Source organism: Chlorocebus sabaeus, chromosome 24, assembly GCF_047675955.1.
Source record: "Chlorocebus sabaeus isolate Y175 chromosome 24, mChlSab1.0.hap1, whole genome shotgun sequence".
In the NCBI taxonomy this organism is placed as follows: Eukaryota; Metazoa; Chordata; class Mammalia; order Primates; family Cercopithecidae; genus Chlorocebus; species Chlorocebus sabaeus.
The window spans coordinates 47991274-48010455 of record NC_132927.1 but is presented as its reverse complement, the minus strand read 5'-3'; the positions used below and the strand labels follow the sequence as shown (position 1 = coordinate 48010455).

The window sequence follows — 19182 nt, the reverse complement described above, 5'->3', positions numbered from 1 at the left end:
AGAGATTTACATATAACATTAATCAAAACATTTATTCATCATTGAAAAGTTCTGTCATTTTGCAAACAAATTTTAAGCTGTTACTGATCATTTAACAAGCAATGAGTTTTCAACATAAAAATGTATACTTTGGGCTGGGCACAGTGGCTAATGCCTGTAATCCCAGCACTTTGGGAGGCTGATGGGGACAGATCACTTGAACCTAGGAGTTCAAGACAAGCCTGGGCAACATGACAAAATCCTGTCTCTACAAAATATACAAAAAATAGCCAGGTGTGGTGGTGCACACTTATAGTCCCAGCTACTCGGGAGGCTGAGATGGGAGGATCATTTGAGCCTGGGAGATCAATGCTGCAGTGAGTCATGACTGTGCCACATACTCCAGCCTGGACAACAGAGCAAAACTGTCTCCAAAAAAAAAAATTGGACTTTGAATTCTCCAATGACATTGGGACAATTCTTATCACTTTATCCTATTTCCAGAATGTCATTACAACCACCACATCAGTAAGGTTTTATCTAATAAAAGGGGGAAGAGAAGAGGTGAAATTTTAATAGCGAACATTTATTGAATATCTACCATATGCAAAGCACTATGTGCAGTGTTTAACATACATTAAATTCTTACTCTCACAATAGCCCACAAGGCAAATATTACCCTTGTTTGACAGATGAGCAAAGAGATCAGAGAATGGAAGAGAGAAGAACTAGTACAGTAGTGAGAAGACACAAGATCATAAACTGTCAGTTCTGTGACTCAGCTCCACTATCACCAGGACTCAACCAGGTTTGTCTTGCTCTATTTCTACCACTGCAACATATGTCTACAACTTCTTATTTGCAATTCTGAAGTTTAAAGGTAGAAATCCAAATTTAGGCAAACACATTTGGCAGCAAAACTTGATATGGGGCTGACACTAGTACTTTTAATTTATTCATCTTTGTGTGAATATCCATATTTCCCCTGCATAACTGATTGTGGGGTACTGCCCCAGATCTCATTGGGAATATGACTATATGGGTCATACATTTTATTATCCCTCTAAAATCTGAAAATTCCTGAATTCTAAAACACAGCCAGCCCTGCCACTTTATATTAAGGGACTATGAAACTGAACTACCATTTATTTTCAGCTTTCTAAACCAAATGGTTCACATTGTGATAACAAAAAATGTCATAGGGGAAAAAACAAATGAACAAACAAACAAAACCTTTGCTTGCTTTGTCTCCCTCCCCTGCACCCTGCTTAGCTGAGAAGAAAGCTCAACAGCCTTTGCATTGTGCATAGACAGGAGAGTTCCTGGAGTTCCATAATCCTATCAACCTGACTCTATTTTACCTGCACTGGTGGGAGGAAGGTAAGGTTCCAAGTCTGAAACTTGTAAATAACTGGATATACGAATGCTAGATTATATATATATATATATTTTGAGATGGAGTTTCGCTTCGCTCTTGTTGACCAGGCGGGACTGCAACGGTGCGATCTTGGCTCACTGCAACCTCCGCCTCAAGTTCAAGAGATTCTCCCTCCTCAGCCTCCCAAGTAGCTGGGATTACAGGCATGCACCACCAGCCCTGGCTAATTTTTGTATTTTTAGTAGAGATGGGGTTTCACCATGTTGGTCAGGCTGGTCTCGAACTCCTGACCTCAGGTGATCCACCTGCCTCGGCCTCCCAAAGTGCTGGGATTAAAGGCATGAGCCACTGTGCCTGGCCTGGAATATTTTAAAAACAGCATACAACCTGACCTACCGTTACCTTGATTATGAACAGGAACACATTTGGGACTTAGTTCACTTTTGTATAGCACACGTAAGAAAAAAAAATCAGGGTAAAACTTCTGCACACTACTGACATTTAACCCCTTTCTCAGCTGGCCTGCTTCTAATGGCTGAATGTGGCTAATGCTTAGAGGGAAACGCTCCCACAGGTAAAGGTTTCATCTTGGCTTTGGAATTGAGCTAGTACCCTATTAGGTCTCAACAAATAAAAAGGGAGAGATAGTCTCGATGTCTATTACAAAAGAAGTCCTTAATACAGCCAGATTCCAAGGCAGAACATTACCTGACTCTCTGCCTCCAGGGAGAACAAAAAGATCAAGCAATCTGTAGACAGGAAGGGGCTTTAAGTTGCATGTTGTCTGGCAATGCCTCCCAGAACAGCCTTTGCTTGCAATAGTGTAAAATAAAAGTCACCCTGACTAATGGAAAGCATTATAGTGACACTGAATTTGTGGGTGCCTACTTAAAACTTCTTAGATAGAGGCCTAAGATTTCATTGTGCCACACTCAAAAGGATTCTTTTATTTAAAAAAAAAAAAAAAGTTTCCTGCAGAAAGAAGATAAGAAAACTTCCCCTAAAGTAGTGGACAAGTAGAATTCAAGGACAGGACAATGTGCCTCCTTTGATTGAATTATATACCCTAGTGAGCTCCACCTGCTGACAGAACAAACTGGTTTTGCCAGTTGTGAAAGGAATGATCCTTTAAGAGGATTAGGAAATTTCTAAGAATGTCGAATTTCCTCTGGTTTGAAACCATGCCAAATGTCACTTGCTATATCCTCAAAGGTGACAATATGACTGTATCTTGATTTCTACTCCAATTAGATCAAAGGTAGGTAGCATTCTCTGAACTCAGCTCCTACAGTCCTTAGCAGCCATGCTCCCAGACAGAATGAGATGTTGACAAGGAGAAGTTAAGTAAATGTAATCAGGAACTTTCTAAGAGAAGGAGCAAATGTACATGGAGTTGTAAAGCCATGATGTGGGGATTTTGGATTGTTTTGAGGTTATATAAAACAGCATTTATTGTCTGAGAAACACACAAACATACCTACCTGGGCTTATGGATCTACATATACAATACTTTAAGGTAATGATAAAAATAAAGTTACGATGACGCCAGAAGCCCTACTGGGAACAGGCTAGGTTATCCACAGTTGAGCATTTGGCTTTGGATAACCTCTGGGTCATTTAGCAATGGTGCTATAATTCATGTCTGCAGATCAGCTGTTCATATGGAGCACTGAGGGAAGTGTTGGGCACTCAATAAATGTTTGTACACACAAAAGTGATGGTGGTCAGTCTAACAGGATAAAGGTTATATTTGAGATGAAGGTCTTGAATCTCAACAAAGTAAAGGGGTCTTTCAACACCTACTAAAAGTGATGTGAGCTTCCACAGCTGGGAACCAACAGTACATACATTTGCTCTTCCTCTCATAAGGTAGGCATTTTAACACAGAGTTAAAAACAGACACTGCAATCTGACTTAAACAGCCATAACTTCCTGGAAAGATGGACGATAAAGTCACAGTCCTGTACCAGAAGAAAGAGATGTGAATAACCAAGATCTCAGAGTCTTCTTCAGAAGTTTTGCATTTTACCCCATCTTCCCTGGTATCATGGCCAGAAGGTGGCCACTGGGATAGCACAAACCATGAGAACAATCCAATTCTTACATTCTTATGAAACCTCTACTATTGCCTAACTAAATTCAGAAATATAAAATAGTCACTATGAGGTATTTCATTGTGCAACAGTTCTTGAAGTGTGGACAGCGAACTCTTGAGCATCTCTGAGAACCTTCTTGTGGGGAGTGATGGATCATGACATCAAAACTATCTTCAAAACACTATTAAGAGTCAATCTGGTATTTTCCATGGACATATGCACTCATGGTGAGTCAAACTGCTGGCACTCTAGCATGAATCAAGCAGCGGCTCCAAACTATACTAGCACTCCTTGTATTCTTTTTCTCTGCTATACACTTACCCCTTCCCCAAATAAAAACGCAGTTAAGAATGTCCTTGATGAAGCAGTAAAATATTAACTTGTATTAAATCTAGAAACTTGAGCATATGCTTTTTAATATTCCATGTGATGAAATGGAGTGTACATATAAAGCATCTGTTGCCTACTGAAGTGCTTTATGATAAATTTCTCAAGGAAAAGCATTCATTCAATTGAGTTGCAAGATGAACTTTGTGTCTTTTTCATAGAAGACTGGTAGGCAGAGTAATTTCTCCTCAAACCCACCTACTTCCTAATCCCTAGATCCTGTGAATATGTAATGTTAATGGTAAAGGGGAGTTCAGATTACAGATGGACTAAAGATTGCTAATTAACAGATGGGGAGAGCAGCCTTTATTATCCAGATGGGTCCAATGACTGAAAGATCCTTAAAAGTAGAAGAGGAAGACAAGATGATCATCAGAAAAAGACAACGGAGACAAAAGAGAAAAGACAATGGAGGCGGGGTTAGAGGGATGCAACACTGCTGGCTTTGGAGATGGAGGAAGGATCATGAGCCAAGGCGCATGGGCAGCCACAGAAGTTGAAAAGGTCAAACAGATTACCCTTAGAGCCCCTGGAAAGGACACAGCCCTGTCAACACCGTGATTTTAGTCCAGTGACACCAACGTTGAATTTCTAACTTACAGAACTGTAAAATAACAAATCTATGTTGTTTTAAGGCACTGAGTTAGGAGTAATTTGTTATAGCAGCAATAAAAGCCTAACTAAAATCACTATTTTCATATGAAAGAACAAACAAGAGACAAACTATAGTTATGCAGGCTTGTGTATTTGGGAGATATTGTCCTGAAACTATAAACGGGAGCCTGTTACTTCAGGAAAAACAACTGACAATATTTCCTGACCATAACAGAATTTAAGCTCTAAAGCAAAATTTAAATTTTTGGAAACTTATTCCTATCACCATGAGCTTGATAGCTTCCCAACACTTAACTCTTTTTCTAATAAGATCAATGGAATATTTTCATTATTGTAAACTAAGCAAACACAAACAAAATCTGCATAAGAGAACCAATTTTTCCAAATGACTGCTGCATGAAATTACAAAATCATGCATGAGTAAAAGATTCATTCAAGGCCAGGCATGGTGGTTCACGCCCATAATCCTAGCATTTTGGGAGGCCAAGGTGGGAGGATCACTTGAGGCCAGGCTTCAAGACCAGCCAGGGCAACACAGTGAGACCCTGTCTCTGTATTAAGAAAAAATTAGGTGGGTATGGTGGCATGAGCTTGTAGTCCCAGGACTTGGAAGCTAAGGTGGGAGGATGGCTTAAGTCCAAGAGGTCAAGGCTATAGTGAGCCAGGATTGCATGACTGTGCCACTGCACTCTAGCCTGGGCAATAGAGTGCAACCCTGTCTCAAAAAAAAAAAAAAAAAAAGAAAGAAAGGAAAGATTCATTCAAAGTACATGAAAGTCAATGAATTTTTAATTTAACAGAATACACTCATGATTTTAGATTGCACATTGCTATTAACCTTTAAGAAACTACCATTTGTTGGCCGGGCACGGTGGCTCACGCCTGTAATCCCAGCACTTTGGGAGAACGAGGTGGGCAGATCACAAGGTCAGGAGTTTGAGACCAGCCTGACCAACATGGTGAAACCCCATTTCTACTAAAAATACAAAAATTAGCTGGGCATGGTGGCGAGTGCCTGTAATCCCAGCTACTCAGGAGGCCGAGGCATGAGAATCACTTGAACCCGGGAGGTAGAGGTTGCAGTGAGCCGAGATCACGCCACTGCACTCCAGCCTGGGTGACAGAGCCAGACTCCATTTCAAAAAAAGAAGAAAAATAAAAAAACAAAAACCAAAAAAACAAACAGAAAAAACCACACACACACACAAAACTACCATTTGTTGAGTTTTGGTGTTATATCAAAGGAAAATATCCACAATTATCTAAAAGGGCCATATGAAAGTCCTTCTTTTTCTAAGTACATAAACTCTGTGAGGCCAGATTTTCTTCATCTACTCCAACCAAAACAACATACTGCAACAGACTGACAGCAGATGCACATATGTGAGTCCAACTGCCTTCTATTAAGCCAGACATTAAAGAGATCTGCAAAAACAATACTTTCTTTGCACTAGTTTTTCATTTTAGAAAACTTTTTTCACAAACATGTTACTTAAATAAACATGTAATTAACATGTAAAAATAACATTTTTAAATTTGTTTTGATTACAATGTGGTAAACACATAAAAAAGTCTCATGAACAAATGCTCTTTGGGATCTTTAACTTTTAAAAGGGTGAAGGGACTCTGAGAGGTAAACATCTGAGAACTGTATTGCTATGCTTTCTTTTGGCTTTCTCTAATGACTAAAAATATCATCTAACTTTTCCTATTTTGATAACCTTTCTTCTGAAAATCGACATTTTTTTCCCTTTGGCTGCTGTTAAGATTTTCTCTTTATCACTGGTTTGAAACAATTTGATTATGATGTGTGTTGGTGCCATTTTCTGCATGTTTCTTATTCTTAGGGCTCATTGAGTTTCTTGGGTCTGTTTGCATCATATGTGGAAAATCTGGAACTATTATTTCCTCAACTACTTAGGTTCCTAACTCCTCTGGGATCTCCAATTATATGAATATTAGGTCAGGTGAAGTTGTCTCACAGCACATTGATGTTGGGTTTTTTTTTGCAATTGTTTCTATTGCTATGTCATCAAGTTCACTAATTCTTTCTTCCACAATGTCTAATCTGCTGTTAATTCTATCCAGTGTATTTTTCAACTCAGATATTGTAGCTTTCATATCTATAAATATAAAACTTCTCTTTTTCCAGATTTGTACTTAATATGTTCAATCTTTCCTCCTGCTACCTGAACATTAGAAAGACATCAAAGTCATTTTTGTGGTTGTAATTGTTTATTTTATCCCCTCCCCTACTACAGGTCATATGCTCCTGCCTTGTAGTTTTTAGTTAAATGATTGTTTGTCAGACGTTATGAATACTACCTTGTTGGGTGCTGGATATTGCTGTATTCCTATAAAGTATTCTTGACTTTGTTCTGGATTCATAGTTAAATTACTTGGCAAAAGTTTGAGCCTTTTAGTTCTTGCTTTTAAACTCTTGGTTGTACGAGAGCAGTGTTTAGTCTAAGGATAATTCTGCCCCACTACTGAGGCAAAATCTTTCTGAGGCTCTACTCAATGCCATGTCAATTATGAAGTTTTCCAGTCTGGTTTGTAGGAGTTGAAACTATTCGCACTAGAAGTAGACTGTTTATGGCTCTCTCCTCCCTGATAGCCTGTGCTCTGCGAATTCTAGCCTCCCTGGACTCACATCTCAATCTCAATCAGGGAGGTCTCTGGCCTTCAGCTGGGTACCCTCTGCCTGTACTGTAGCCTGGAAACTCTCTTCAGGCAGAAAGCTGGTGCAATCTTAGGGCTCACCTCATTTGTTTCCCATCTCCCAAGCAATCAGTGTCCTTCAATGCCCGATGTTCAACATTATAAAAACCATTGTTTCACTGTTTTGTCTAGTTTTTAAGTTGTTTCAGGTGGAAGGTTAAATGCAGTCCCTCTTATTTAATCTTAGCAAGATGCAGAAATTTGCCTTCAGTTTTTAAATCAACTTTATTGATGTATGATTTCTGAAGGGTAAATGCAAGGTGTATAATTTAATAACTTCTGACAAACCCCCAACACAATCAAAATACAGAACATTTCCATTACCCCAATAGCTCCTGGTTCCTCTTTGCAGTCCATTCCTGCATCATCTAACCGCTTCAGGCAACCCCTGTCCTAATTTTCTTTTTTTTTTTTTTTTTACTATAAATTAGTTTTGCCTGCATTTTAAATAATTTTTTTTGGTGTAAAATTCATTGTGAGGGTTACTCTTTCGGCACTTTAGAAATGTCTTCTGGCTTCTACTTTATTTATTTATTTTTAGATGGAGTCTCGCTCTGTCACCCAGGCTGGATGGAGTGCAGCGGCTCCATCTCGGCATACTGTAAGCTCCACCTCCGGGTACACGCCATTCTCCTGCCTCAGCCTCCCAAGTAGCTGGTACTACAGGCACCCGCCACCATGCCCAGCTAATTTTTTTGTGTTTTTAGTAGAGACGGGGTTTCACCGTGTTAGCCAGGATGGTCTCGATCTCTTGACCCTGTGATCAGCTCACCTCAGTCTCCCAAAGTGCTGGGATTACAGGCGTGAGCCACCACGCCCGGCCTCTACTTTTTCTTTAGGCTTTACAGCCCAGCAAACGTTCAACAGTCTTGTTGTTCTTTAAAGGTATTTTTCCATCTGGCTATTTTTAAAGATTTTTCTCTTTTTCTTTTATTTTCAGCAATTTTTACTATGAGCTTACATTTGATTTTTTTCTTTTTATATTATCTTGCTCAGGGTGGACAGAGCTCCTTGTTTCTATCTTAATGCACGTCTTTCATCCGTTCTGGAAATCCCTACCAGCATTTCCTCAAATACTGCTTTTATTCCCAAATAATGCACAAATATCTCTTCTTCTGGAAATCAAATCATATATATATTTTGCTGTTACCCACATGCCTTTCAGACATTTTTCTGTATTTTTCTATGTTTTCTTGTTTCCATTCTTTAGTTAAAATTTTTCTGGTAATCAGTCTTCATCAATTCTCTCTCTTCTACTGTGTCCAATATGTTCTTAAATGCAGCTACTTCTAAATGAATCTAACTTTAGGGGATTTTTAGTTTTAGAGTTTCAATATAGGCTGAGTGTAGTGGCTCATGCCTGTAATCCCAGCACTTTGGAAGGCCAAGGCAGGTGGATCACTTGAGGTCAGGAGTTCAAGACCAGCCTGGCCAACACAGTGAAACCCCGTTTCTACTAAAAATACAAAAATTAGCCGGGCACTGGGGGCACATGCTTGTAATCCCAGCTACTTGGGAGGCTGAGGCACAAGAATCACTTAAACTCAGGAGGCGGAGGTTGCAGTGAGCCAAGATCACACCACTGCACTCCAGCCTGGGCAATAGGGTAAGACTCTGTCCCAAAGGAAAAAGAACAAAAAAACAAAAACGAATTTCAATACAATTGTTTTACAGATCTGAGTTCTCCAGTAAGCCTTGAATTCAATTTGTAACCTCCAAAGCCCTATATAAAAGTTCTGATTTGATCTGATGACTGAAAGCTCTGATCTGTCTCCTAACTTTTTATCTGCTGCTTTATGCTAGATGTAAAAGCCCCAAGATTCTTAACCTATCAGCAAATGTCTAAGGGAAAAAGCACTGTAAGATATTGTTAATCTTGATAGACAACAATTTCTCAATTTTTTTTTTTTTCTTTCTAGATCAAGCACTTAGTGCCACATCTAAGAATTCTTAACCAAGCTCAAGGTCCCAAAGATTTTCTCCTATGTTTTTCTCAAAAAAATTTAATACTTGTAGATTTCAACCTATGATCCTTTTGAATTAATTTTTGATGCTTAAAAGTCAAGGTTTAGGCTGGGGGCCTGGTGGCTCACACCTGTAATCCCAGCACTTTGGGAGGCTGAGGCAGGCAGATCACTTGAGATCAGGAGTTTGAGACCAGCTTGACCAACATGGTGAAACCCCGTCTCTACTAAAAATACAAAAATTAGCCGGGTGTGGTGGTATGCACCCGTAATTCCAGCTACTCAGGAGACTGAGGCTAGAGAATTGCTTGAATCTGGGAGGCGGAGGCTGCAGTGAGCCAAGATCATGCCACTGAACTCCAGCTTGGGCAACAGAGCAAGACTCAGTCTCAAAAAGAAAGAAACACAAAAAAAAAAAACCCAAAAAAAGTCAAGGTTCATTATTTTGTTTATGAATGTCCAGTTGTCCCAGCACTGTTGCAAAAGCCTATCCTTTCTCCACTGAATTGCTTTTACACCTATGCCAAAAATGAGCTAGATATATTTGTGTGGGGCTATTTCTGGTTTCTCTATTCTGTTCCACCGATCCATGTGTCTATCCTTCCAGCAGTGCCACACAGTCTTGACTACTGGAGCTATATAACATGTCTCAAATTCAGATAGAATAATTTCTCCCACATTAATTCCTCTTTCTCCGATTGTTTTATACTTTAGAATAATCTTGTCTATAACTACAAAAAAAACTTGCTGGAATTTTGATAAAAATTAAGAAGTTAAACTTCGTATCAATTTGGAGAAAACTGACATGATTAATATATGTTGACTCTCTCAATTTGTAAATAGAGTATGCCTCTCCATTTATTTAGGTCTTTCGTTTCTTTAGAGACAGGACTTAATCTGTCACCCAGGCTAGAGTGTAGTAGGATGATCACAGCTCATGGCAGCCTTGAAATCCTGGGCTCAAGCGATCCTCCTGTCTCAGTCTCCTGAGTAGCTGGAGCTACAAATGCACACCACCATGCCTGGTTAAGTTTTTAAAATTTTTTTGTAGAAACAGGATCTCACTATGTTGCCCAGGCTGGTCTTGAACTACTGGGTTCAAGCAATCCTCCTTCCTTGGCCTCTCAAAACACGAGGTTTACAGAAGTGAGCCATCATGCCCAGCATTAGGGTTTTGATTCTTTCATCAGGGTTTTGTAGTTATCAAAATACAAGTCCTATTCATGTTTTGTTAGGATGCATGCCCAAGCTTTTATGTTTTTAGATGACATCTCACTGTGTTGCCTGGACTTGTCTTGAACTACTAGGTTCAAGTGATCTTTCTGCTTCCTGACTATCTGGGATTATAGGCACAGGCTATCATATTTGGCTCCAAGTTTTGTCTGTTTGTTTAGGGATTATAAATGGTATATTTTAATTTCATTGTTCACATATTCACTGAAAGAAATCTAACTGATTTTTGTAAGTTGATGTTGAATCATACAACCTTGCTAAACACATTTTGTAGTTCCAGGTTGTTTATCTATAGATTCCTTAGGGTTTTGCACACAGACCAACATGTTATCTGAAATAGGGAGTTCTATTTTTCCACTGCTGTATCTACATGCCTTTTCTTTTTCTTGCCTTACTGCACTGACTAGAACTTCTTGTACTATGTTGAATAGCAACAGTAACAGCACATATTCTTCCCTTTCTCCAGTCTCTCACCATTAAGAATAATGCAAGCTATAGAAGTTTTGTAAATGTTCTTCATCAAGCTGAGACAGTTCCTCTGTATTCCTAGTTTTTATCATAAATAAGCTCAAATTTTATCAAATGCTTTTTCTGCATCAATTGATATTATCACGTGATTTTTCTTCTTTAGTCTGTTAGTATGATGGGCTATATTAATTGATTTGTCAATACCGAATCAGCCCTGCATCTCTGGAATAAATCCAACTAGGTCATGGTCTACAGATTTTTTTTCTACTTTATTATATTTGCTAATTTTTTTTCAAGGAATTTTACATGTACATTCATGAGGGATGTGGTGAGTTGTTTTCTTTTTTCCTGCCTTTGTCTGGCTTTGGTATAGGGCTTCATAACGTGAAATTTAAATGTTCCTTATCTTGTATTTTCTGGAAGCAATTGTGCAGAACTGGTGATAATTCTTCTTTAAATGTTAGGTAGAATTCTCCAGGAAAACCATCTGGCCCAGTAGATTTCATTTTTGGAGTCTTAAAATTATGAATTCAATTTTTTCAATAATCATAAGGCTATTCAAATATTGTTTCAGTTAGCTGAGTTGTGACTGTTTTCTGAGGAGTTCTCCCATTTCATCTTGTCAAAATTACATGTATTCAGTTGTATACAGTATTTCTTTAATACATTGTTGCTATTGGGGGGGCTGGTGGTAATATCTCATTTCATTCCTGATAGAGTAGTACCCCCGTATTCATGAGGGATATGTTCCAAGACCTTCAGTGGATGCCTGAAACCATGGTTAGTACTGAACCCTATATAACTATATACTATGTTTTTCCCTCTACCTAAAAATCTATGATAAAGTTCTTTTTTTTTTTTTTTTTTTTAAAGTCTCACTGGCAACGAGGCTGGCGTACAGTGACTTGACCATGGCTCAATGAAGCCTCTAACTTCTGGACTCGATGGATCCTCCTGTTCCAGCCTCTTGAGGAGATGAAACTACAGACATGAGCCACCAAGCCTGGATAATTTTTTTTTTTTAATGTTTTGTAGAGACAGTGTCTCACTATGTTGCTCAGGCTAATCTCGACCTTCTGGCCTCAAACGATCCTCCCACCTCAGCCTCGTGAGTTGCTGAGATTATAGGTGTGAGCCACTGAGCCCAACTCGATAAAGTTTAATTTATAAATCAGACACAGTAAGAAATTAACAACTAGTTATAAAATAGAACGATTATGACAATATAATGTAATAAAAGTTAACTGAATGTACAATGTACTGCCCCTCTCTCATATATCTTATTGTATTGTACTCTCTTATTTTTAGACCACAGTTGACTGCAGAAAGAGAAACCATGAATACTGAGGAACTACTGTGTTGACAAGATTTGTATTGTCTGTTTTTCTTTGTAGGTCTTATTAGAGGATTTTCTTTTCTTTTCTTCTCTTTTTTTTTTTTTTTGAGACGGAGTCTTGCTCAGTCACCCAGACTGGAGTGCAGTGGCGTGATCTCAGCTCACTGCCAGCTCCGCCTCCTGGGTTCATGCCATTCTCCTGCCTCAGCCTCCTGAGAAGCTGGGACTACAGGCGCCCGCCACTATGCCTGGCTAATTTTTTATTTTTTATTTTTTTGTATTTTTAGTAGAGACGGAGTTTCACCGTGTTAAGTTCGGATTGTCTCGATCTCCTGACCTCACGATCTGCCCGTCTCAGACTCCCAAAGTGCTAGTATTACAGGTGTGAGTCACCGCGCCCGGCCTGAGGATTTTCAATTTTATCATCATTTCAAAGATTTAGCACGCGCGCGTGTGTGTGCGCGTGCACACGCATAGGATCTGGGTTTTATGAAAAAACAAACAAACAAATGTAAAAACTCCAAAGATGTAGCTTTTTTTTTGTTTTGTTTTGGTTTGTTTGTTTAGATGGAGTCTCATTCTGTCACTCAGGCTGGAGTGCAGTGGCGCCATCTCAGCTCACTGCAACCTCTGCCTCCCGGGTTCAAGTAATTCTCCTGCCTCAGCCTCTTGAGTAGCTGGGATTACAGGTGTGCACCACCATGCCCGGCTAATTTTTGTATTTTTAGTAGAGTTCTGGTTTCACCATCTTGGCCGGGCTGGTCTCAAGTGATCCACCCACCTGATCGCAAGTCATCTGCTCACCTTGGCCTCCCAAAGTGAGCCACCACACTCGGCCAGATCTAGCATTTTGTTTCATTAATTTCCTCTAATGTTTTTCTATTTTCAATTTCATTGACTTCTGATCTATACTATTTCCTTCTTTCTAGTTTCTTTGGGTTTATTTTGCTCTTCTCTTTCTAATTACATAAGGTTATGAGCTTAGATTACTGGTTTGAGATGTTTTGCCTTTTCTAATGCAGCATTTAGTACTGTAAATTTCCACCTCAGCCTGCTTTAATTGTATTCCACAAAATTTCATATGTTGTCTTTTCCTTCCCATTCAGTTTACATACATTTTTTCATTTCCCTTGAAGTGTTTTCTTTGACCCATTGGTTACTTAGAAATCTGTTTTTTAGTTCCCAAGTGCTTAGAGATTTTTCCATTATGTTTCTGTTATTTCTAGTTCGATTCCATTTTGATTAGAAAACATACTTTGTTATTTCACTTCTTTTAAATTTGAGGATGTTTACCTTCATGGGACAGGATGTCTATCTTGGCATACATTCCATGTGCAACTGAAAAGAACATGTATTCTGCTGTTGTGAGTAAACTGCTTTATGTCAATTAGATCCTATCGGTTGATGTTGAAGTTCTATGTCTTTGCTGATTTTCTGTCTAGTTTTCCTTTCCATTGTGGAAGGAGAGATGTTGAAATCACCAACTGTAATTGTGTATTTACCTATTTCTCCTTTTAGTTTCATCAGTTTTTTTCCTTCACACTTGCAGCTCTGTTTGATGCATATATATTTAGGATTGTTGTCTTCTTGGTGGATTGACTTCTTCATCATTATGTAATGACCCTTTCTGTCTCTGTTAATTTTCTTTGCTCTGAAGTCTAATTTATCTGACATTATTAGGCCACCATAGCTTTCCTTTGATTCACGTTTGCATGGTATATCTTTTTCCATTCTTTCCTTTCAACTACTTATATTTCAAGTAACTCTATAGTTTATATAACTGGATAATGCTTTTCAAAATCCACTCTGCCAATCTCTGTCCTTTAACTGGTATATTTAGATCTTTTGTTTTAAATGAACTCTGCATTTAGAGTTTAAGTCTGCCATTTTATCTTATTTTTCATTTATTTTCTTTATCTCTTTCTGAGAATTACTTGAGTGCTCTTTAGAATTCCTTTCTATCTATAGTGCTTTTGAATGTATCTCTTAGAACTTAAGTTTTTTTAGTGATTGCTCTATGTATTACTATATATATCTTTATCTATATAGCTGATATCTACATGCATCATTTTACCAATTGAAGTGTAGAAACTTTACCTCTCTTTAGTCTCTTTACTCTTCCTCATGTATAAAATACTTACATTTAAAAAATTTTGTACATGTTTGAAAAGCACATTTGACATTGTTATAGCGTTTGCTTCAAATGGCAAAATAATTTAGGAAGCTCATTAAGAAAAGTATTTCCCCATATTTTTACTCTTTTCTTCTCTCTGAAGTTCCAGGATCCCTTTTTTTTTTTTTTTTTTTTTTTTTGAGATGGATTTTCACTTTTGTTGCCCAGGCTGGAGTGCAATGGCATGATCTCAGCTCATTGCAATATCCACCTCCTGGGTTCAAGTGATTATCTTGCCTCAGCCTCCCGAGTACCTGGGATTATAGGTGCTTGCCACCACACCTGGCTAATTTTTTGTATTTTTAGTAGAGACGGGGTTTCACCATGTTAGCCAGGCTCGTTTCGAACTCCTGACGTCAGGTGACACACCTGTCTCGGCATCCCAAAGTGCTGGGATCACAGGTATGAGCCACCGTGCCCTCCCAAGATCCCTTCTTCTATCACTTCCTTTCTGTTTAGACAGCTACTTTTTAAGGGTAGGCCCACTGGTAACAAGTTCTCTTAATTTTCCTTTATCTGAGAATATCTCAATTTCATTCCTGAAGGATATTCTCCCTGAACACAGAATTCTGGGTTGACAGTTCTTTTCTTCCATCTCTTGGAAAATTATCATGCCACTTCCTTCGGGCCTCCATGATTTCTGATGAAAAATCTGTGATTCAAATTGTTCTTCCCTTATAGGTGTTTTTGTTGTTGTTGTTGTTGTTTTTAGACGGAATTTCGCTCTTGTCACCCAGGTAGAGTGCAGTGGTGTGACCTAGGCTTGCTGCAACCTTCACCTCCCGGGTTCAAGCAATTCTCCTGCTTCAGCCTCCAACTGGGATTACAGGCGCCTGCCACCATGCCCAGCTGATTTTTTATATTTTTAGTAGACACAGGGTTTCACCATGTTGGGCAGTCTGGTCTCAAAATCCTGACCTCAGGTGATCCACCTGCCTCTGCCTCCCAAAGTGATGGGATTACAGGCATGAACCACTATGCCCAGCCATTCTTCCCTTATAGGTAACAAGAAATTTACCTTTTGCTTCTTTCAAGATTTTTTTTTTTTGGTATTTAGTGTTCAAAAATTTTACTATTATGTGTCTTGCTGTGGACTTCTGTGGATTTATGCCTTTTGGGATTTCCTAAGTTTCTGGCATCGGTGGGTTTATGCCTTTGGCCAAATTTGGTAACATGTCATTTACCTTTTGCTTCTTTCGAGATTTTTTTTTTTTTTTTGTATTTAGTGTTCAAAAATTTTACTGTGATGTGTGTCTTGCTGTGGACTTCTTTGGATTTATACTGTTTGGGATTTGCTCAGTTTCTGTCATGTGTGGGTTTATGCCTGTGACCAAATTTGGGAAATTTCTTACTAAATTATTTCTTTGAATACATTTTCAAGGCTTCCCATCTTTCTCCTCTTCTTCCAAGACACAACTGTTAAATATTTTATTGTAGTCCCACAAATCGTGAAGCTCTGTTCACTTGTTTTCCCCAGTCTACTCTTTGTTGTTCAGATTTGGTGATTTCTATTTGTTTTATCTTCAAGTTCGCTGATTTCTTCTTCTGTCCCTTCCATTTTGTCTCTGGGGACAGGGGCTCCTAGGGTATCTAGCCCACTGAAGTACCTTACATTTCAGAATTTATAATTTTTGGTAGACTGCTAATGGCCCATATCCAGGGTCCACTAGCATCCTAAAAACCTATCTACTGAGTTTTACATTTTGGTTGTTCTATTTTTCAGTTCTAACATTTCCATTTGTTTCTTAATACCTTCGATTTTTTGCTAAGAGTTTCTGTTTTCTCATTTTTTAAAATCATGTTTGTGGCCGGGCATGGTGGCTCATGCCTGTAATCCCAGCACTTTGGGAGGCTTAGGCAGGAGGATCACAAGGTCAAGAGATTGAGACCATCCTGGCCAACATGGTGAAACCCCGTCTCCACTAAAAATACAAAAATTAGCTGGGCATCTCTACTAAAAATACAAACATTACTCAGGAGGCTGAGGAAGAAAAATCGCTTGAACCCAGGAGGCGGAGGTTGCAGTGAGCCGAAATTGAGCCATTGCACTGCAGCCTGGTGACAGAGCGAGACCCTGTCTCCAAATAATATAATATAATAAAATAAAAATAAAATAAATAAAATAAAATAAATAAAAATCATGCTTGTAATTGCTCATTGAAACATTTTCATGATGGCTGTCAGAAAATCATTGTCAGATAATTCTAACAACTGTGTCATCTTAGTATTGGCGTGTGTTGATCGAATTTTTCCCTCAAGTTGAGATTTTCCCAGTTGTTGGTATAAGCAGTGATTTTAAATTCAATTTTGGACATTTTGGATATTAATTTATGAGACTCTGGATCTTATTTAAATCCTCTATTTAGCAGGCCTTCTTTATTACCATTCTGGTATAGAGAAAGGGACACTGCAAGGTGGGGTTGAACGTCAAGTTACCTCCATGACACCTAAGGGAAAGCAGCACCTCTGCATTGCTAGGCAGCAGCAAGAATTCCAGCTCCTTTCTGGGTCTCTCCTGATACCACCTTGGTTGGTATCAGGCATGCACGATTACTACTCCCCGTGTAGCTTTCACTGACACTTTGGTAAGAAGACCCCGTTATTGCTGGGTGTGCAAAAATGTCCTGACTCTCCACCAGGCCTCTTCTGATGCCACACAGTGGGGAGCTGGAGGGGTGCTTCATTACCACTCCACAGTGATGAAAGTTCCAGCTCCTCACTTAGCCTTCTCTAATAATGCTTCAGCAAGGATTAAGAAGGAGTGAACACTGTGGGTTTCTTGTTGTTGTTGTTGTGTTAGTTTTTGTAGTGTGTAGTTGGAGTAGAGAAGTTCCTGCTTTACAGTTTTCTGTCTGAGTTTGTCCCTTTTTCTTTTTTTTTTCTTGGTCCTTTTGCTAAAAAGAACAGATGTTTGGGGGACATTCTGGCCGTGTCTAATAGGCATTTCCAGTTTGCTGATGTCTTCAGCCCAAGACTGGGATATATGAGCAAAGAGAAAACCCAGGGTCTGGGCTGTGGCATTCCTGAGATCTCAAGGCCCCTAACCAGCCCGCTGCTTCTCTCCACCTTTCAGATTCATTTTATGTTTGTTTTATACACATGACCAAGGTTGCTGGCTATACCCAGGAGGAAGAATGCAGAGAAATACATCTATTCCATCTTTCCAGAATACAAAGTCCAAACATAGTCTTAAAAATAGTTTGTTCAATTTTCCTGGTTATTCTCAATGGAGGCTGGTCTGCAATAAGCAACTTTGTCATCACTGAAAGTAAAGACCTTGGTCATTAAAATAAACAAAAAATTTCTTGTAATTCACATTATTTGCTTTGATTTGTTCTTCATATACATAATTCCCTTAACTACTTCCTGAAGATACATCTCTATACAGTCCTCCAAAAAGAATGACAAAGAAACTGGAAAAATTCAGTGTTGAGAGCAAAAAATGCCAGTCAGAAAATGTATATCCTCATTGGGAATTACTAACAAAAATCCAACTGCTTTAAAAAAATGACATATGGATACTAAGTAGTAAAGTTGTAAAAAAAAAAAAAATTCTGACAGATGCTTTCAAAATTATTTATATAAAAGTACACAGACATATTCTAACCTATTTTTACCTTTGGCATAATGTAAAGGAAATATTCCATACACACAATAATTTTATCTAATAATGTATTGTGCAAAATTTCTCACAAAGATAAAAAGTTTCATACTGGCTATTAAGTTGATAATAAATGTACCTGATTTTTTTGACATTGAGATGAATTTCAATTCCACAGAAAAAAGTCTTCATTGCAGTACCATTTGTAAGAGAAAAGGACTTAAATCTACACATAAATGCCCATCAATAGAGAAACTGATGAAATAAACTATGGTACAGCAGTACAACGAAATACTATGCAGTAGTAAAAATGCTGGGAAACCTTCTGTGTACTGACAAAAAAAAAATCTTAAAAATACATTACTAAATGAAAAAAGCAAGTGTCTACAGCCTGTTTTACTTTATATAAGGGGTGAAATGCATGGAATACTATGCAGCCATAAAAAGGATGAGTTCATGTCCTTTTCAGGGACATGGATGAAGCTGGAAACCTTCATTCTCAGCAACTATCACAAGGACAACAAAACCAAACACTGCATGTTCTCACTCATAGGTGGGAACTGAACAATGAGAACACATGGACACATCACACACTGGGGGCCTGTCAGGGGTGGGGGGCTGCGGGAGGGATAGCATTGGGAGAAATGCCTAGTGTAAAGACAAGTTGATAGGTGCAGTAAACCAACATGGCACTTGTATACCTATGTAGAAAACCTGCACGGTGTACACATGCACCCTAGAACTTAATTTTTTAAAAAAGGGGGTGAAGTAAAGTTGTATATGCGTATTTGGTGGTATCTACATAATGAAACAGAAATACAGAAACTAATAAGGTGATTAACTACGAGGCAGGGGAGAAAAGGGTCATAGGAACTGGTAGAAATGGAACCCCTGAATGTAAAACATAGTCATACTACTTTGATTTTGGGACCATTTGAAACTATTGCCTACTTCAGATAAATCCTATAGGAAAGAAATTAGTTTAACTTTTCATTTTAAAACTGAATTTAAAACGCAATCCACAGTTCGAAATCCAGAAGACTGAAATGTTTGCCACGGGTTCTTGTGTCTTTCTGAATTGTGATCTGAGTCCTCACATGTGATCTCAGTCTTGCTGTGTTCTCTCACTGCAAACTGCAGTCCTACCATAGCCACATGTCTTCCAAATGCTAACACTATCAGTCCCATGAATCACAGAATCTTCTCATTGGAAGGGACTCCATCCTGTCAT

At 38.6% G+C, this 19182-nt stretch overlaps 1 protein-coding gene across 18 annotated transcripts in view; it reads right to left on the bottom strand.

Annotated features, from left to right (window-relative positions):
- Nucleotides 1-19182, bottom strand: part of SIPA1L1 (signal induced proliferation associated 1 like 1) — a 410731-nt gene that overhangs the window by 87758 nt on the left and 303791 nt on the right. The window lies entirely within an intron of this gene.